A 20,459-nucleotide genomic window follows, 5' to 3' on the forward strand; every position below is an offset into this window, starting at 1 on the left:
TTCTTCCGTAGATAGCCTGTGCTGTGGTGTCCCTTCTTCACTAGATAGCCTGTACTGTGGTGTTCATTCAGCAGACAGCCTGTGCTGTGGTGTTCCTTCTTCAGTAGATAGCCTGTGCTGTGGTGTTCCTTCTTCAGTAGATAGCCTGTACTGTGGTGTTCCTTCAGTAGATAGCCTGTGCTGTGGTGCTCCTTCTTCAGTAGATAGCCTGTGCTGTGGTGTTTCTTCTTCACTAGATAGTCTGTGCTGTGGTGTTCCTTCTTCAGTAGATAGCCTGTGCTGTGGTGTTCCTTCTACAGTAGATAGCCTGTACTGTGGTGTTCCTTCTTCAGTAGATTGCCTTTACTGTGGTGTTCCTTCTATAGTAGATAGCCTGTACTGTGGTGTTCCTCCTTCAGTAGGTAGCCTGTGCTGTGGTGTTCCTTCTTCAGTAGATAGCCTGTGCTGAGGTGTTCCTTCTTCAGTAGATAGCCTGTGCTGTGGTGTTCCTTCTACAGTAGATAGCCTGTACTGTGGTGTTCCTGCTTAGAAAGCCTGTACTGTAGTGTTCCTTCTTAGATAGCCTGTGCTGTGGTTTTCCTCCTTCAGTAGATAGCCTGTGCTGTTGTGTTCCTCCTTCAGTAGATAGCCTGTGCTGTGGTGTTCCTTCTTCAGTAGATAGCCTGTGCTGTGGTGTTCCTTCTTCAGTAGATAGCCCGTGCTGTGGTGTTCCTCCTTCAGTAGATAGCCCGTACTGTGGTGTTCCTTTTTCCGTAGATAGCCTGTGCTGTGGTGTTCCTTCTTCAGTAGATAGCTTGTGCTGTGGTGTTCCTTCTTCAGTAGATAGCCTGTGTGGTGGCGTTCCTTCTTCACTAGATAGCCTGTACTGTGGTGTTCATTCAGTTGACAGCCTGTGCTGTGGTGTTCCTTCTTCAGTAGATAGCCTGTGCTGTAGTGTTCCTTCTTCAGTAGATAGCCTGTACTGTGGTGTTGCTTCAGTAGATAGCCTGTGCTGTGGTGTTCCTTCTTCAGTAGATAGCCTGTGTTGTGGTGTTCCTTCTTCACTAGATAGTCTGTTCTGTGGTGTTCCTTCTTCAGTAGATAGCCTGTGCTGTGGTGTTCCTTCTTCAGTAGTTAGCCTGTACTGTGGTGTTCCTTCAGTAGATAGCCTGTACTGTGGTGTTCCTTCTTCAGTAGATAGCCTGTACTGTGGTGTTCCTTCTTCAGTAGATTGCATTTACTGTGGTGTTCCGTCTTCAGTAGATAGCCTGTGCTGTGGTGTTCCTTCTTCAGTAGATAGCCTGTGCTGTGGTGTTCCTTCTTCAGTAGATAGCCTGTTCTGTGATGTTCCTTCTTCAGTAGATTGCCTTTACTGTGGTGTTCCTTCTTCAGTAGATAGCCTGTACTGTGGTGTTCCTTCTTCAGTAGTAGCCTGTACTGTGGTGTTCCTTCTTCAGTAGATTGCCTTTACTGTGGTGTTCCTTCTTCAGTAGATAGCCTGTACTCTGGTGTTCCTTCTTCAGTAGATAGCCTGTACTGTGGTGTTCCTACTTCAGTAGATAGCCTGTACTGTGGTGTTCCTTCTTCAGTAGATAGCCTGTACTCTGGTGTTCCTTCTTCAGTAGATAGCCTGTGCTGTGGTGTTCCTTCTTCAGTCTTCAGTAGAAAGCCTGTACTGTGGTGTTCCTTCTTCAGTAGATAGCCTGTACTGTGGTGTTCCTTCTTCAGTAGATTGCATTTACTGTGGTGTTCCTTCTTCAGTAGATAGCCTGTGCTGTGGTGTTCCTTCTTCAGTAGATAGCCTATGCTGTGGTGTTCCTTCTTCAGTAGATAGCCTGTACTGTGGTGTTCCTTCAGTAGATAGCCTGTACTGTGGTGTTCCTTCTTCAGTAGATAGCCTGTACTGTGGTGTTCCTTCTTCCGTAGATAGCCTGTGCGGTGGTGTTCCTTCTTCAGTAGATAGCCTGTGCTGTGGTGTTCCTTCTTCAGTAGATAGCCTGTGCTGTGGTGTTCCTTCTTCACTAGATAGCCTGTACTGTGGTGTTCATTCAGTAGACAGCCTGTGCTGTGGTGTTCCTTCTTCAGTAGATAGCCTGTGCTGTGGTGTTCCTTCTTCAGTAGATAGCCTGTACTGTGGTGTTCCTTCAGTAGATAGCCTGTACTGTGGTGTTCCTTCTTCAGTAGAAAGCCTTTACTGTGGTGTTCCTTCTTCAGTAGATATCCTGTACTGTGGTGTTCCTTCTTCAGTAGATTGCCTTTACTGTGGTGTTCCTTCTTCAGTAGATAGCTTGTACTGTGGTGTTCCTCCTTCAGTTGATTGCCTGTGCTGTGGTGTTCCTTCTTCAGTAGATAGCCTGTACTGTGGTGTTCCTTCTTCAGTAGATTGCCTTTACTGTGATGTTCCTTCTTCAGTAGATAGCCTGTAGTGTGGTGTTCCTTCTTCAGTAGTAGCCTGTACTGTGGTGTTCCTTCTTCAGTAGATTGCCTTTACTGTGGTGTTCCTTCTTCAGTAGATTGCATTTACTGTGGTGTTCCGTCTTCAGTAGATAGCCTGTGCTGTGGTGTTCCTTCTTCAGTAGATAGCCTGTGCTGTGGTGTTCCTTCTTCACTAGATAGCCTGTACTGTGGTGTTCATTCAGTAGACAGCCTGTGCTGTGGTGTTCCTTCTTCAGTAGATAGCCTTTGCTGTGGTGTTCCTTCTTCATTAGATAGTCTGTGCTGTGGTGTTCCTTCTTCAGTAGATAGCCTGTGCTGTGGTGTTCCTTCTTCAGTAGATAGCCTGTACTGTGGTGTTCCTTCAGTAGATAGCCTGTACTGTGGTGTTCCTTCTTCAGTAGATATCCTGTACTGTGGTGTTCCTTCTTCAGTAGATAGCCTGTACTGTGGTGGTCCTTCTTCAGTAGATAGCCTCTACTGTGGTGTTCCTTCAGTAGATAGCCTGTGCTGTGGTGTTGCTTCTTCAGTAGATAGTCTGTGCTGTGGTGTTCCTTCTTCACTAGATAGTATGTGCTGTGGTGTTCCTTCTTCAGTAGATAGCCTATGCTGTGGTGTTCCTTCTTCAGTAGATAGCCTGTACTGTGGTGTTCCTTCAGTTGATAGCCTGTACTGTGGTGTTCCTTCTTCAGTAGATAGCCTGTACTGTGGTGTTCCTTCTTCCGTAGATAGCCTGTGCGGTGGTGTTCCTTCTTCAGTAGATAGCCTGTGCTGTGGTGTTCCTTCTTCAGTAGATAGCCTGTGCTGTGGTGTTCCTTCTTCACTAGATAGCCTGTACTGTGGTGTTCATTCAGTAGACAGCCTGTGCTGTGGTGTTCCTTCTTCAGTAGATAGCCTGTGCTGTGGTGTTCCTTCTTCAGTAGAAAGCCTTTACTGTGGTGTTCCTTCTTCAGTAGATAGCCTGTACTGTGGTGTTCCTTCTTCAGTAGATATCCTGTACTGTGGTGTTCCTTCTTCAGTAGATTGCCTTTACTGTGGTGTTCCTTCTTCAGTAGATAGCTTGTACTGTGGTGTTCCTCCTTCAGTTGATTGCCTGTACTGTGGTGTTCCTTCTTCAGTAGATAGCCTGTACTGTGGTGTTCCTTCTTCAGTAGATTGCCTTTACTGTGATGTTCCTTCTTCAGTAGATAGCCTGTAGTGTGGTGTTCCTTCTTCAGTAGTAGCCTGTACTGTGGTGTTCCTTCTTCAGTAGATTGCCTTTACTGTGGTGTTCCTTCTTCAGTAGATAGCCTGTACTGTGGTGTTCCTTCTTCAGTGGATAGCCTGTACTGTGGTGTTCCTTCTTCAGTAGATTGCCTGTACTGTGGTGTTCCTCCTTCAGTAGATTGCCTTTACTGTGGTGTTCCTTCTTCAGTAGATAGCCTGTACTGTGGTGTTCCTTCTTCAGTAGATTGCCTTTACTGTGGTGTTCCTTCTTCAGTAGTAGTCTGTACTGTGGTGTTCCTTCTTCAGTAGATTGTCTTTACTGTGGTGTTCCTTCTTCAGTAGATAGCCTGTACTGTGGTGTTCATGTGGTGTTCCTTCTTCAGTAGATAGCCTGTACTGTGGTGTTCCTTCTTCAGTAGATAGCCTGAACTGTGGTGTTCCTTCTTCAGTAGATTGCCTGTACTGTGGTGTTCCTTCTTCAGTAGATAGCCTGTTCTGTGATGTTCCTTCTTCAGTAGATTGCCTTTACTGTGGTGTTCCTTCTTCAGTAGATAGCCTGTACTGTGGTGTTCCTTCTTCAGTAGTAGCCTGTACTGTGGTGTTCCTTCTTCAGTAGATTGCCTTTACTGTGGTGTTCCTTCTTCAGTAGATAGCCTGTACTCTGGTGTTCCTTCTTCAGTAGATAGCCTGTACTGTGGTGTTCCTTCTTCAGTAGATAGCCTGTACTGTGGTGTTCCTTCTTCAGTAGATAGCCTGTACTGTGGTGTTTCTTCTTCAGTAGATAGCCTGTACTCTGGTGTTCCTTCTTCAGTATATAGCCTGTACTGTGGTGTTCCTTCTTCAGTCTTCAGTAGAAAGCCTGTACTGTGGTGTTCCTTCTTCAGTAGATAGCCTGTACGGTGGTGTTCCTTCTTCAGTAGATAGCCTGTACTCTGGTGTTCCTTCTTCAGTAGATAGCCTGTACTGTGGTGTTCCTTCTTCAGTAGATAGCCTGTACTGTGATGTTCCTTCTTCAGTAGATTGCCTGTACTGTGGTGTTCCTTCTTCAGTAGATAGCCTGTACTGTGGTGTTCCTTCTTCAGTAGATAGCCTGTACTGTGGTGTTCCTTCAGTAGATAGCCTGTGCTGTGGTGTTCCTTCTTCAGTAGATAGCCTGTACTGTGGTGTTCCTTCTTCAGTAGACTGCCTTTACTGTGGTGTTCCTTCTTCAGTAGATAGCCTGTGCTGTGGTGTTCCTTCTTCAGTAGTAGCCTGTACTGTGGGGATCCTTCTTCAGTAGATTGCCTTTACTGTGGTGTTCCTTCTTCAGTAGATAGCCTGTACTGTGGTGTTCCTTCTTCAGTAGATAGCCTGTACTGTGGTGTTCCTTCTTCCGTAGATAGCCTTTACTGTGGTGTTCCTTCTTCAGTAGATAGCCTGTACTGTGGTGTTCCTTCTTCAGTAGATAGCCTGTACTGTGGTGTTCCTTTCTCAGTGTAAAGCCTGTGATGACGTGTCCTTCCTTTGGTGTAAAGCCTGTATCTTGTTGCCTCCTTTTGGTGAACAACCTGTATCTTCTTCTATCCTGTGGAGGACAGCCTGTGTCTTGTGAAATAAGATGTTGGATGATTAATCTAAATGTAAGGAAGGGGGCAGGGTCTGATGTTCCAATTAGACTCCCTGACACCTGGAGGGACAAAATAGTGTGTGTTGTAAAACTAATCCTATGTCTTTCTTTCTGAAGTTACAGCTGGCTGAGCATTGAAGTTGTATGAATCATTCTGCTGTGAGTGTTAGAATGCCTCTGCTAAACAGGAGACTCTGGAAATGAATAATTCTGACATCAGATGCATCCTTGCTCTGTCTTTGTATCTAAATAATCAATATGAGAGCAGAGAGATTGTGTGTAGTTTATGTATTGGTGTGGGTTGGTTTCTGCTAGTCTGTTTAGGTGCATTAGTGTGTTCGAATATATGTGTGTGTTTTCTTGAGTGTGTGTGCCTTTTTCCTGTTAATCGTATTGTTACTGTTTGTGTTTTTGTTTATGGTAATGTGTGCACATGCATACATATGTGTGAATCTGCTTGTGCCTTTCATTGTATTGGGTTTGCTTGTATGGATTTGTGTAGTTTCTGTTTGCCTTCTTCTCTTTTTATTTATGTTTTGGATTTGTGCACAGCCAGAGAGAAAAGCAAGTGATTGGAATTTTCTCAGTGTAGAGGAGGAACTAAAAGGTGGGTGGAGAGGGGGTGGAGAGGGGGTGAAGAGGGGGTGGAGAGGAGGTGAAGAGGGGGTGGAGACAATAACAAGCATGACTATAAGTCATCAGTTCCCTTATTTACCTCTGCTCAGAGCTACAAGTCTAACTGAATAAATATTGTAATTAAAAGTTGCAGAAAAAGAACTTGCAGAACAGGATTGCACCAGAAGACAAAACACACAGCTGTACACCGGACGCACCTGTGATTTCAGACAGTAAGTGATGTTTATTTAACCCTTTGCGGGGTCGCCTGTGTTGAGATTGTGAACTCCAGGCAGGTTGTGTGGTGTATTTTACTCTCTGTGGTTGGGACGATGATACAAAGATCCGATGAGAAATTCAAAACAGTGTCCTCTTGTTTGGAGAGGACACTGGCAGCTGGTTGATGCTTTAACCAAGGAAAAGAGGTGAGGCTGGATGCTGGTCGACCCCCCTCAAAACCTACCCGGGATTGTACCCCCCATGATAATGTTGTAATTCGGACCTTCAAATTGGTCTATCTTTCAAGATGTTTGTAAAATGTGTTTTCTCCTGTAACTACTTAAGTTGGAGGTTACATGAAGGACTTCTGCTACATTATGTTGGTGCCCTGGCACCACTGTGTGTGCTTTATATACAAATGCAAGGGTATTTGGCAACAATCTAAACAATGAATTTTATTTGTGATGGATGTGTGGTTAGGTCAGAGGATACTGCCAGACTCTAGGCAGACTCAAGGTCAAGGAATGTCTGCTGATGCAAGTAGTGTACAGAGGCAGAAGAGCGGCAGAGGCACACACCAGGAAAGAACAGCACAAGCAGCACAGGAGCAAGAAAGAGAAGGGAAAACAACCTTAATGTGAACAGGAAACTGAACCAGTAATGGTCAGAGACTCTGGGCTACAACTAGGGCTGTTCACAGGAAAGACTCAGAACTTCCAAAGCAACAGGGAATGTCAATGTCTCTGTGCAGATCACTGTTACAGATAGTCACCCTGTAAACCCCATAGAAAGGACGCAGCAAAGGTGATTCTTTACCTGGGGGCAGATGGACCAACTTAATTTGTATTCGCAAAAAAGCAGCGTTTGTGACTAAAAATTCGCAAAACGGTATGTAGTGGGGAAATCGCATCGCAAAATTAAGGAATCTCAAATTGCGTTTCCTTAAATGCTATGCAACAAGCATTCAATTTTTGGGATTTCTCCTTAAGAAATCGCAAATTACCACCAACTTCAAGTTGGTGGTAATTTGCAATTTCTTTCACAAATGCACTTTTTGACATTTGTGAAGGTGCTATGTGGCGCACATACATGCCCTTAGGGCATGTATGTGTGCCATATGCGCACACATGTTCATTTCAGGGGTGCATCAGGGTGTCCTTATGACACCCTTGCACCCTTGAAATTATTCTCAATTTGCGATTCTCAAATTGCGAATCGCAAATTGAGAATGACTTCCCATTCATTCCTATGGACCTCCTGGCCCATAGAAATGAATGGGAAAGTATTCCTTAATTGCGATTTCGCAATTTGCTATCGCAATTAAGGACAAATAAGAAATCGCTAAAAATTTGCAATTTTTTACATACATCCTTTTTGCAATTCTCAAATAGCGATTTTCAAAAAATCGCTATTTGGAGAATCGCAAACAGTGATTTTCATACATATGCCCCCTGGTCCGTAGAGCACAAGTAAGGATTGTACTTACATACACGAGACAAGCCATTATGGATCCAGCAGGAGACACAGTGGTGATCCATAAAACAAATAGATATAACACACTGTCACAGGTAAGACACTTAAGAATACATGTAGCACAAGACACAGGGTGGGACATGCACTGCCATCGGAAGCTGGAAGCCAACATCTGTGCAAATAAATGCCACCTATACACAGGGGTAGAAAAAATAGCACACTTTCCAGACCCAAGAGCCCAGAAGGAGAAACAAAGAGAAAGCACTAGAAAGCAATCTTAGAGCTGTAGCAAAGGGTCAAGATCATGGTATACAAGGGAAAAACAGAGAACAAATGAGAAAGAACAAGCAGCAGCATTCCAGGAAATGTAACAAGCCGGAGACTGGAACTTTAAGGGAACAAGAGACTGCAAGAGAAATACTGAGAAAATGAAAAAAACAAAGGGAAACATGTGGAAGACTGGGGAGAAAATATAAGAGTTATGACAAGCCAAGGATTATGCAAAGGGAATGAATAACAGAAACAGAAAAAACGAACTAAGAAGAGTTAGAAAGGAAGATGCCCAGGGGAAGCACTTGAATGAAGAAAAGGGCAGAGAAAGGAGTAAAGCAAAAACAAGGCAAAGGGGAGAGAAATCTGTCAAAAGTGACACAGGAAGAAAACACAGGCTCTGGCTAAAGCAAGAAACTGGACAGGAAAACATGCAATAAGAGGTCTGGTACACAGACACTCATAATTCAATGCACACACAAGGAACAAATTTCAATGCACAAACAAGGAACAAAATTCAATGCACAAACAAGGAACAAAATTCAATGCACAAATAATTTGCAGATAATAAGCAGTCTGAGACAGCAACACGGCCTGGGCGGAATCTCAAGACAAGTCACAGGTGGGTATTATTCCCATCAAACAATCCTGGAGGCGAGATTCTAGTCATGAGGAACAACAGGACGACTCCTATAGAAAGGAATGCACATTCAATGCCGGGTCTGAGCAAATACTTGGAAGTGAATTATGGGACCCTAGTGCAAGGAAGCAACTGTAGGTTTTCCAATGTCCCCAAGGTCGAAATGGGAAGCAGGTAGAAGGCATACACGGACTGTGCATTAGTTTTAGGGGTGATTTCCAAGCTGCATTTGGCCCATGTACAGCCTCCGCCAAAGGTGCAATGATGGAATTGTGACGGTTATATTGCAAAGGCTTTTTTTTGTTTTCTTAATAATTTTGTTGCTGCTTGACACATTTTTTAAAAAAGTGCGCCAATTTTCGGATCGTCAACGCATGTTTCCTGTTGCAGCTGCTATTACCCATTGCTTGTGAATAAAGGCAGTCCCTGCAGCTTGTTCCCTCTCCGCCTGGGCATGCTGTCATAACCTAAACCTTTGTAAAGAGTTTGATTGACAGAGCACAACCCAATCAAGTTACAAAAACAGGACTCCAGTGAGTCAACAGTAACATAGGCAGAAACAGATCCAATGGTATATGTAGCCAAAATTATGTTATTCTTAAGTCTTCTTCTTTGTTGACCCACAGAGACAGAAACAAAAACAGCCGACACGTGTTTCGTCTTGAGACGACTTTTTCAAGGCTAAGAACAGAAGTTCTAATCAGAACTTAATGTGTGATGACACTTTCTGAATTGCACTCAATGTGTTCATAACAGAATAACCGGGCTCTCAATCTGATGAAGCGAAAGTATCTTGTAATCCAATCCGCACAGTCCGATTAAATGTATGCAAAGTACGCAAAGGCTCTTTCAGATGTGAGACACATAAGTGTCCAGCAGTTAAAATAACGGTGTCCGTATGTCAGAGAAATATTATTATCAAGTTCATCCACTTAGTAAACGGAGCCCATATGAGTACAGAAATAGATACGCAAAAAAGGGTAAAAGTAAAAAAACTCACGCGCTAGAGCGGTTCTCCGGGGAACGTCTGGGCAGGAAGCCTCACTTGATAATGAATATCTTCCAGCCGCTCACAAGGTCGGACAGCCCGTCTGAGTAGAAGCTGCTTGCTATTGGATACACACCTCTAGGGCAAGATATGCAGACATTTTGCCATGGGCTAGTGACAGGAAGAATTCTCAAAGGCAATCTAAGAAAGTGAGCCCCCAGGCCCAAATGGTTTTCCTCTAGAGTGTTTAAACGTTTGAGCTGAAAGATAATTGGACCACTGTGAGTCATGTTGCATGAATCCAGGGATGAAGGATGCCTCCGCAAAGACATTAGAGCTGCCACAATGGTCCTGCATCACAAACAGGGCAATCCTTAGAAGAGGTGTTCCTTGTATAGACCCATTACAATGCTCACTATGGAGGTCACATTTTTAGCAAACAACTTTGCAAATCACCTACTAGACATAAGGCATTAGACTCTGTGGAGTTGCCTAATCTCTTTGGTATTTGTAGAAAATGGTAATTGGCCTTGGGTTTCTTTCCTGTGTTTGCTTATTATAAACTAGACCTGTGTCTATGGTCCAAGTCAACTGTGTGCGTGCTGTAGGGGGTGTTTAGTTTGATGGGAGGGTCCAGATAGGTAGCCCTATTCCCCCTATTGTGTGTCTGGGCACTGGAGTGGCTGATATGTCAGATAAGGTAATATTTTGCAAAAGTCAACCATACCTGCTACTTGCATTTGTAAGCTACTGTAGTGAACTTGAAAATACGGTGAACTTGTGACCTGCCACTGCAGTTGAATGCTGCAGAAACTGTTACTATGGAAACGGATTAAGTAGAATGGGGAAGGGTTGAAAGTTAATTGTGGATTTAAAATGTGAAAAGGTGACTTATATTTATGATATGTTACTAAATTAGGTTTTTCTAAATCAGTACTATGTGTAGAAGTACTCTGTTGTTTTCTAAAAACTAGTATTAATAGAAGTAGGTTTTTAAACTCCCGTATGGAATCGTGGCACCATCGCGACGCTACACTGCGACAGTTCTGGCACTTTTAGAAGACAGTTTCAAAGAGTTAATATGTCTAGTCAATATAAATGTGTTTGACAATTTGAATTAATGTAGGAATCAATTAGATTTGTTACTTACATTTATTTGGGTGCAGAAAGAGAGGGAACGTTTGCCATTACTGGTTTTACCTTGTTGAGAGTGGTGCATTACATTTATTGTGTGCAACAGAAAATCTCTTCTGAGTTTCTGATATTTCATATTCGGCAATACTATTGGACAGGTGAGTTACACATCTGTGAGGTGTGATATGTATTATGCAGTAGTGCTTTACTCTTTGTAGTGGTATTTTTATATTTGAAATGCTTTATTTTCAAACTTTTGAAATTATTCAAGAACTGTGATGTTTGAAATATGTTATGAAATTTAGAGAAGTATATTGAAGTTTGTTTTATTGTACTGAAATGATGATTAAAATCGATTGTGCATAGTAACATGTGTATATTGGTAGATAGATTCGCGATTATGGTAGTTTGTATTAATTTAACAAGGATGCCTCAGCATTGGAAGAGCACTCAACGGTGTCCTTATACCATCAGGTAAGTCTCAGCCTCACTGCAGCTCGCTCCTCCACTGCCTCATGTTAATCTTGCCACCGACGCATTTCAAGGCTAAACGCCTCTCCTTCATGGGCTTTAACAAGAAAAACCGGCATTGCAAACATCCCCTCCATGAGCAGTTTTTATTTGACAAACACGCCCACAGTGGGCTTGGCTTGACTTGCCTACAGAACACATCCTTTAAATTCCTATACCTACTAAGGAAACTAATTAGGCTTAAATTGTGATGACGCATCTAAACCTACTAAAGGGAAATAAAGATTTGCTCACATCTGAACTGCATGTCCCAGAATGCATCTACAAAGATGTGCATTCAGTAATGCCCATTGAGAGCCTAAAAGTGAATGAAAAGCACATGAAACAGATGGTGAGCTCAAGGTGTGTCATTCCAGCATGCCCATAAAGAAGGGGACCTAACCCTGAAACGCGTCAACGAATTATGCAAATGATTTGGGAAAGCGAAGGCAAAGTTATGCATCGTACTTGGTGAGGCATGCTGGGAGTGCTCTCCTAATGCTCCTGGCATATTGTTGAAAATAGTTTGTATTGGTGTGCAGAAATGTACATTTTAAGTACACCGCATAATTGTAGGTGTCGGTTTCAAAGTGGAAGTGCAGTCTGTCAAGTTTTAAGGTGTGCATGGACTTGTGACTGAGGTATGTCTCTACCTGCATATGTATTCTCATACGTGTTATGCATCTAAAGATGCTGGAGGCATAAAACACAGATCTACATCTATCTGTTTATTTCTTTTATGTATGATAGTACTAGGAAAATGTGTAGACACGTGCATGCTTTCAGGAATATGATAAGACATACAACGCTGCCTTACGAGGCCAATACAGAGCTACAGACCTTATAATAAATTAGAAATACCATTAACATATCAGGAACATCAAAATCAGTTCCAAGGCGCCCTACCACACACATTACACAACATTCGACTAGGACCCTCAGCAATGAAGGAGCTACATGGCTGGTCCTAGTGGCCTACCCATCATACCAAATTTACACCGCTAAATATATGTGAAATACCCCAGGTCGCTCCCCACGCCGCACGGCTCCTCCTGCTGTGCCCGTGTCTCTGCCCCACTGCTGCCGCTGCCGAGGGTTCGTCGCTGGTGTGCCCCTTGTGACTGTGTTACGCTTCCACTGTATTGCTAATCTGTTTTTCTCCTAACTTGGCATTTGTATTTTTGTAATTTTGGTTTTCTGCTCCTAGGCGTTCCTTTTGTGCCTATGCCCTCTGTGCCCCCCCTACTCCCCGCTTCCCGCCGCTGCTTCCCTGCGGCCCGCCCCCTTTTGCCTTTTGTCTCCCATGCCCTCGCCCATTGGCTGCCCCGCTCCCGCCTCCCAGCTGCTCCTCCCTCCCACTTCGCCTCTTATGGAGGACGGCGCGCGGAAGCGCGCAGCGGGCACGCCTCCGGCGCGCCAAATGCAAGCCCGTCTGCACCCGTCTGCGCCTGGACCGTGCCCAACGCCAGAACCCCTGGCCTCCGCAGGAACCAGGACACCCGACTGAGATACAACACCGCCGCCCTGAACGCACTCAACACCGGACGACCACCCCTCTGCTACCGAGCCACCCCGAAGCGCACCCACGGACCCTTCACCTGCCTAGCCTGCAAATTCACTAGCCTCCGAACCTGCACCCCGCCCGCTGGACCTAATATCAACAACAACCACCTCAAGTGCATCCTCCTCAACACCCGCTCCGTCCACAAGCACGCCATTGAACTCTGGGACCTCCTCAACACAACAGCAGCGGACGTCGCCTTCCTCACGGAAATCTGGATGAACGCCTCCTCGGCCCCTGACATCGCCATAGCCATCCTGGATGGCTACAAGATCACCCGGAAGGACCGCGTCAACCAAACCGGAGGAGGATTCGCTATCATCTACAGGAACACCATCTGCGTCACGACCAACGCCGAAGACACACTCTCCACCGCCGAACACCTACACTTCCAGATCCACACCGACCCCAAAACCACACTCAGAGGAACCCTCATCTACAGACCCCCGGGCCCGCACACACAATTCAGTGAAACCATCGCCGACTTCGTCAGCCCGCACGCACTAACCTCACCAGAATACATCCTCCTAGGGGACCTGAACTTCCACCTGGAGAACAACAAAGACAACAACACCACCACCCTGCTCGCCAACCTCGCCAACCTCAGACTCAAGCAACTGGTGAACACCCCCACCCACTACGCCGGCCACACGCTCGACCCCATCTTCTCCACTAGCAACCACGTCTCCTTCAGCCACTCCACCGGACTACACTGGACCGACCACAGCTGCATCCACTTCACCTACAAGATGCTGGAGCAGAGTCACCACAGACCAGCTAACCACATCACTGAGCCAGAACCCACCAGCCGACACCACTGACACCAACGACGCAGCTCACAATCTCGCACAGTGGATCACCAACTGCGCCGACGACTTTGCTCCACTGAAAACCCCCCCAGGCAAGACCAGCAACAGGAAAACCACTTGGTTCACCGACGCCCTCAAAGACTCAAAGAAAGCATGACAGTCCTCAAGAACGCCACTCGCGAACACCACCAGCTGATCCGCACCACCAAAAGGACATCATTCAAAGAGCGACTGGACAACAACACCCACAACAGCAAGGAACTCTTCAGCATCGTAAAAGAGCTCTCCCACCCCAGCGCCAGCAACAACGACATCACACCGTCACAAGACCTCTGCAACTCCCTTGCCACTTTCTTCTACCGCAAGATCGCAGATATACACAACAGCTTTGACGCCCAGACTCCGCCTCCAGTCACCAAATCAACGATCCCCACCACCACCCTAAGCAACTGGACCCCAATCAGCACAGAAGACACCACCCACATCATGAACACCATCCACTCGGGCTCTCCCTCTGACTCATGCCCCCATCACATCTACAACTAAGCCGACACCATCATCGCAACCCACCTCCAGAATGTCAAAAACAACTCCTTCGCATCAGCCACCTTCCCAGAGAGCTGGAAGGACGCAGAGATCAACGCCCTTCTGAAAAAACCCACAGCTGACCTCAAGAACTTCCGCCACATCTCTCTTCTTCCCTTCCCGGCTAAAGTCATCGAGAAGACCGTCAATAAACAGCTGACTGCATTCCTCGAGGCAAACAACTCGCTCGACCCATCCCAATTTGGATTTCGAGCCAACCACTGCACCGAGACAGCCCTCATCGCAGCCACCGACGACATCAGGACCCTGATGGACATCGGGGAGACAACCGCCCTCATCCTCCTAGACCTCTCAGCCGCCTTTGATACCGTCTGCCACCGCACCCTAATAACCCGCCTCCACAACACTGAGATCCAAGGAAAAGCACTGGACTGGATCACCTCGTTCCTCTCCAACAGAACCCAGAGAGTCCGCCTCCCGCTGTTCCGCTCCACGGCCACCAAGATCATCTGCGGCGTACCCCAAGGCTCCTCACTCAGCCCAACCCTCTTCAATATCTACATGAGCCCCCTCGCCGCCATCGCACGCCAACACAACCTCAACATCATCTCCTACGCCGACGACACCCAGCTGATACTCTCCCTCACCAATGACCCATCCACCGCCAAAACCAACCTCCAGGAAGGAATGAAAGATGTTGCGGAATGGATGAAGCTCAGTTGGCTGAAACGGAACTCAGACAAGACGGAGGTCCTCATCCTCAGACAATCCCCATCACCCTGGGACGACTCCTGGTGGCCCACAGCACTGGGCACCGCACCGACACCCACAGACCACGCACGCAACCTGGGATTCATCCTGGACTCCTCCCTCACGATGACCAAACAAGTCAACGCCATCTCATCCTCATGCTTCAACGCCCTGCGCATGCTCCGAAAGATCTTCTGGTGGATCCCCACAGAAACCAGAAAGACGGTCACCCAGGCCCTCGTCACCAGCCGACTGGACTACAGGAACGCCCTCTACGCAGGAACCACAGCCAAACTCCCAAAACGACTTCAGGGCATACAGAACGCCTCCGCACGACTCATCCTCAACATTCCTTGCCACAGCCACACATCTGCCCACCTGAGAAACCTGCACTGGCTCTCTGTCAGCAAGAAGATCATGTTCAGACTTCTCACCCATGCAAACAAAGCACTCCACGACATGGGGCCCGAATACCTCAACAACCGCCTCTTGTGCTACACTCCTACCCGCCAGCTCCGCTCTGCCAACCTCGCTCTCGCAACCGTCCCACGGATCCGCAGAGCCACCACCGGAGGAAGATCGTTCTCCTACCTGCCCGCCAAGACTTGGAACTCCCTTCCCGCACACCTACGACTAACCCAGGACCATCTCACCTTCAGGAAACACCTCAAGACCTGGATATTCGAGCAGTAGCAGCCCGCCCCTCTCCCCTCAGCGCCTTGATACCCTCGCGGGTGAGTAGCATGCTCTATCAATGTATTGATTGATTGATTGATTGATTGATTGAAATGCACACTCTCTATACTGGTCTAGTTAAACTATGTAGATGCATAACGCCGTTTGGTATGCACACAGTAACAACTGCTCCAGTGAGAGCTGTTTAAACTGTCCACTCACAGTTAGCTGTGCCTGCGATTAGTCCTGTAACTATCAATGCTATTATGGGCAAGATTCCCATCATATGTGTGGAAATTCTGTTCTAAATTGCACAAAAAGACAAATCAGCTTGGAACTGTGTTTCCCCATATGGGACCCAGGATAAACAGAGAATCCTCAAAATATGCTTGTCACTCGGGATGATTCCCCCACTAGACGACTATGACACTTGGGGTACACCTTTTGCTGTATATTATACCATAACTCATGCCACACCATTACTTGCTGTTGTGTCTGAAGTGCTAAACCTGATTCAAAATAAATATGAACTTAATTGGCAACTTTGCTACAGTATCCTCAATCATATTAAGTAACATTAAAGGGGAAGCAGCAGTACTGGCGATACACCAACACCTTGTACGAGTTGCTGCTGTAGACCAGGAGTGCGAGTTACCAAAATGTATTGCGGAAACCTATACATCTACAGGTCATGATAATTTGGGGGCAGACCAAATAAGTTACCGCTTAAAGGTAGTTCCGAAAAAGACTATACCATACATGCACCAGATGCATCAGAGGCTTCTAAAAAATGCTGGGACAAACAAAAGAATACAGAAAAAAAAAATCACTGGATGGATCTCTGCAACCGGCGACCTCAGATAAATGTTATAATTGCTGGAACAGTGATTAATTAAAACAGCCTGAAAGGTATCAGTACACTGATACACATCCTTCTAGTTCCTTTCAAGATTCATCGGAAAAATGTTCTGAGAGAGGGGAACAATAAGAGTGCAGACAAGAAGAGTATGTGAAACTAAAAAAGGACTCACAATGCTCTACTGACAAAAAAAAAGGAAGAGAAGCGTCGACAACAAAAACATCAATCTAAAAAGAAGAAGTTTGCAAGAATGTGCCTGACATATTGAGAAATATCCTTTAAGACAAGACATGGGCAGTGACTCAGCTAGACAGCGCAGCAGAGATCCCAATAGTTTGCCTGAATCTTTGAGAGTTTCTGGATGTGAAAGCAACACATTACTTTATTGAAATCAAAACTCCAGATCACTGTGTCAGCCCTCCAGACAGACTATACAAATCAAACATACAGATTGAGGGTGACATAATGCAGACTGTTAAAGTAATATTCTGAGAGAAACTAACACTTAGTGATATTCTCTTAGTGGAGGTAGATTGTCCACCGTAGTTTATAAGAACAGCCCCATAAGGAGAGGAAGAAATGTTGCCATCTTTCTCTGTGCTTGTCCCTGAAGAAGTTAAACAAGCATATGGCGCAGAATGGGTCCCTACACAAGCCATGTCATTATGCCGCAACCATGTAGGCTGGGATAAGGATTTCCCTTATCACATTATACCCATAAGGTCCAGCCTGCAAGTACAACCACAGTACTTACCTCATTAAACATGAAGCAAAAGCCTCTGTGAGAGAAATTCTCTCACGGCTAGAGTACCAGGGAGTAGTTGAACCATGTTCATCTCCAATGAATAATCCCTTATTTACGGTATAAACCAGATCATTCCTATTGCATAGTCTTAGGCTACAGAGAGTTATACATACACATTTGCAATTCAATTCAGTATGGTTTTATTACATACCATAGTCCATAAAAAATAAAAAACAATCTTATCTATTTCTAACATTTATTCTGCCAAGACATGGTGCCTGAAAGGAGAGATGTGACATTTGTTTCCATGCTTGGCCCACAACACCACTTTTACTGGCTACCCCAGGGGAATAAGAGCATTCCTGGACTGTTTGCTGCCCGAGTATCATCACTTCTACATGATATAGACCCAGAAGCCTTTTCAATCAATCAATCAATCAATCAGTAGTGTGGCTAATCACCCGTGAGGGTATCCAGGTGCTGGGTTTCTCATCTTAGTCAAAAAGCCAGGTCTTGATTGTCTTCCTGAAGTCTGTCAGTAAGGGTGCTGCTCTGAGCTGGCGAGGGAGAGTGAGCAAGGACTTGGCGGCGAGCTGAGAGAAGGAGCCGCCACTATGTCTTCGGCCATTGGAGGTTTCTCAGGTGTTGGGTCCATTTGTGCATGTTGAAGATCAATCTGACTGCACCATTCTGTATCAGGTGGTAGGGGGGGAAGAATCTAACTTATTGTTTTCTGTTACAGGAAGAGTTACAGGGCAATCCAGAGTCTGCAAGGTACAGAAGGGTACTATATGCAGCAGCACAACAAGGGTGCTAAGCCAAGGATACCCATGGATGTCTTAGCATTGTCCCCAGAAAGAACGACGGCGCCCCGTTAGTCCTATGGGTGGTTGTGGGTCTAAGCAACCGGGGACTGCCTGGAACGCTCTGCCCACCTTTTGGGGGGATTGAGTAAGGGCGTGGACTGGCGGTCCACTGATGGGAGTAGTGGCCCCTCCCAAAAATGGTAACCACCGATTGGCGACGGCCACGGTGTAATTTGGCTCATCAGGCGGGCAGGCGGCATAGGGGCTAGCCTGCCCTACGATATTCACTCCACTGTACAACAATGTACACAACTGTTTACATGTCATTCCATCCCACTCTACTCTGTGGTACAGTAATCTTCTCTGCTCCACTTCTCCATAGTATGCCACTGCCAATCAACTCGACCATTCTCTACAATACTATCCAAAACTGTTGTGCTCTACCCCACCCCACTCAAGTGTACTGTGCTCCACTCCACACCACAACACTGGATCCTACTCTATGCGACTGTATGATACTCTACGCTGCTCCACTGTCCAATACTCTGCTCCACTCTATGCAACTCCACTCTTCAACACTGTATAACACTCCATGCCACTCTATGACACTCTGCTCCACTCTATGCAACTCCACTCTACAACACTGTACAACACTCCATGCCACTCTATGACACTCTGCTCCACTCTATGCAACTCCACTCTACAACACTGTACAACACTCCTTGCCACTCTATGACACTCTGCTCCACTCTATGCAACTCCACTCTACAACACTGTACAACACTCCATGCCACTCTATGACACTCTGCTCCACTCTATGCAACTCCACTCTACAACACTGTACAACACTCCATGCCACTCTATGACACTCTGCTCCACTCTATGCAACTCCACTCTACAACACTGTACAACACTCCATGCCACTCTGTGACACTCTGCTCCACTCTATGCAACTCCACTCTACAACACTGTACAACACTCCATGCCACTCTATGACACTCTGCTCCACTCTATGCAACTCCACTCTACAACACTGTACAACTCTCCATGCCACTCTATGACACTCTGCTCCACTCTATGCAACTCCACTCTACAACACTGTATAACACTCCATGCCACTCTATGACACTCTGCTCCACTCTATGCAACTCCACTCTACAACACTGTACAACACTCCATGCCACTCTATGACACTCTGCTCCACTCTATGCAACTCCACTCTACAACACTGTACAACACTCCATGCCACTCTATGACACTCTGCTCCACTCTATGCAACTCCACTCTACAACACTGTACAACACTCCATGCCACTCTATGACACTCTGCTCCACTCTATGCAACTCCACTCTACAACACTGTACAACACTCCATGCCACTCTATGACACTCTGCTCCACTCTATGCAACTCCACTCTACAACACTGTACAACACTCCATGCCACTCTATGACACTCTGCTCCACTCTATGCAACTCCACTCTACAACACTGTACAACACTCCATGCCACTCTATGACACTCTGCTCCACTCTATGCAACTCCACTCTACAACACTGTATAACACTCCATGCCACTCTGCTCCACTCTGCTCCACTCTATGCAACTCCACTCTACAACACTGTACAACACTCCATGCCACTCTATGACACTCTGCTCCACTCTATGCAACTCCACTCTACAACACTGTACAACACTCCATGCCACTCTATGACACTCTGCTCCACTCTATGCAACTCCACTCTACAACACTGTACAACACTCCATGCCAGTCTATGACACTCTGCTCCACTCTATGCAACTCCACTCTACGACACTGTACAACACTCCATGCCACTCTATGACACTCTGCTCCACTCTATGCAATTCCACTCTACAACACTGTACAACACTCCATGCCACTCTATGACACTCTGCTCCACTCTATGCAACTCCACTCTACAACACTGTACAACACTCCATGCCACTCTATGACACTCTGCTCCACTCTATGCAACTCCAATCTACAACACTGTACAACACTCCATGCCACTCTATGACACTCTGCTCCACTCTATGCAACTCCACTCTACAACACTGTACAGCACTCCATGCCACTCTATGACACTCTGCTCCACTCTATGCAACTCCACTCTACAACACTGTACAACACTCCGTGCCAGTCTATGACACTCTGCTCCACTCTATGCAACTCCAATCTACAACACTGTACAACACTCCATGCCAGTCTATGACACTCTGCTCCACTCTATGCAACTCCACTCTTCAACACTGTACAACACTCCATGCCACTCTATGACACTCTACTCCACTCTATGCAACTCCACTCTACAACACTGTACAACACTCCATGCCACTCTATGACACTCTGCTCCACTCTATGCAACTCCAATCTACAACACTGTACAACACTCCATGCCACTCTATGACACTCTGCTCCACTCTATGCAACTCCACTCTACAACACTGTACAGCACTCCATGCCACTCTATGACACTCTGCTCCACTCTATGCAACTCCACTCTACAACACTGTACAACACTCCGTGCCACTCTATGACACTCTGCTCCACTCTATGACACTCTGCTCCACTCTATGCAACTCCAATCTACAACACTGTACAACACTCCATGCCACT

General features: G+C 46.1%; 1 protein-coding gene across 1 annotated transcript in view; it reads left to right on the plus strand.

The window, feature by feature from the left end:
• The first annotated feature begins 5,959 nt into the window (after positions 1-5,959).
• Positions 5,960-20,459, plus strand: part of LOC144806407 (CD5 antigen-like) — a 381,883-nt gene continuing 367,383 nt past the window's right edge. The window contains exon 1 of the mRNA XM_078672771.1: positions 5,960-6,072. The gene's annotated coding sequence lies outside the window, so the exon portion shown is untranslated. The remainder of the gene's footprint in view (positions 6,073-20,459) is intronic.

This window comes from Lissotriton helveticus, chromosome 1_2, assembly GCF_964261635.1.
Source record: "Lissotriton helveticus chromosome 1_2, aLisHel1.1, whole genome shotgun sequence".
Lineage (NCBI taxonomy): Eukaryota > Metazoa > Chordata > Amphibia > Caudata > Salamandridae > Lissotriton > Lissotriton helveticus.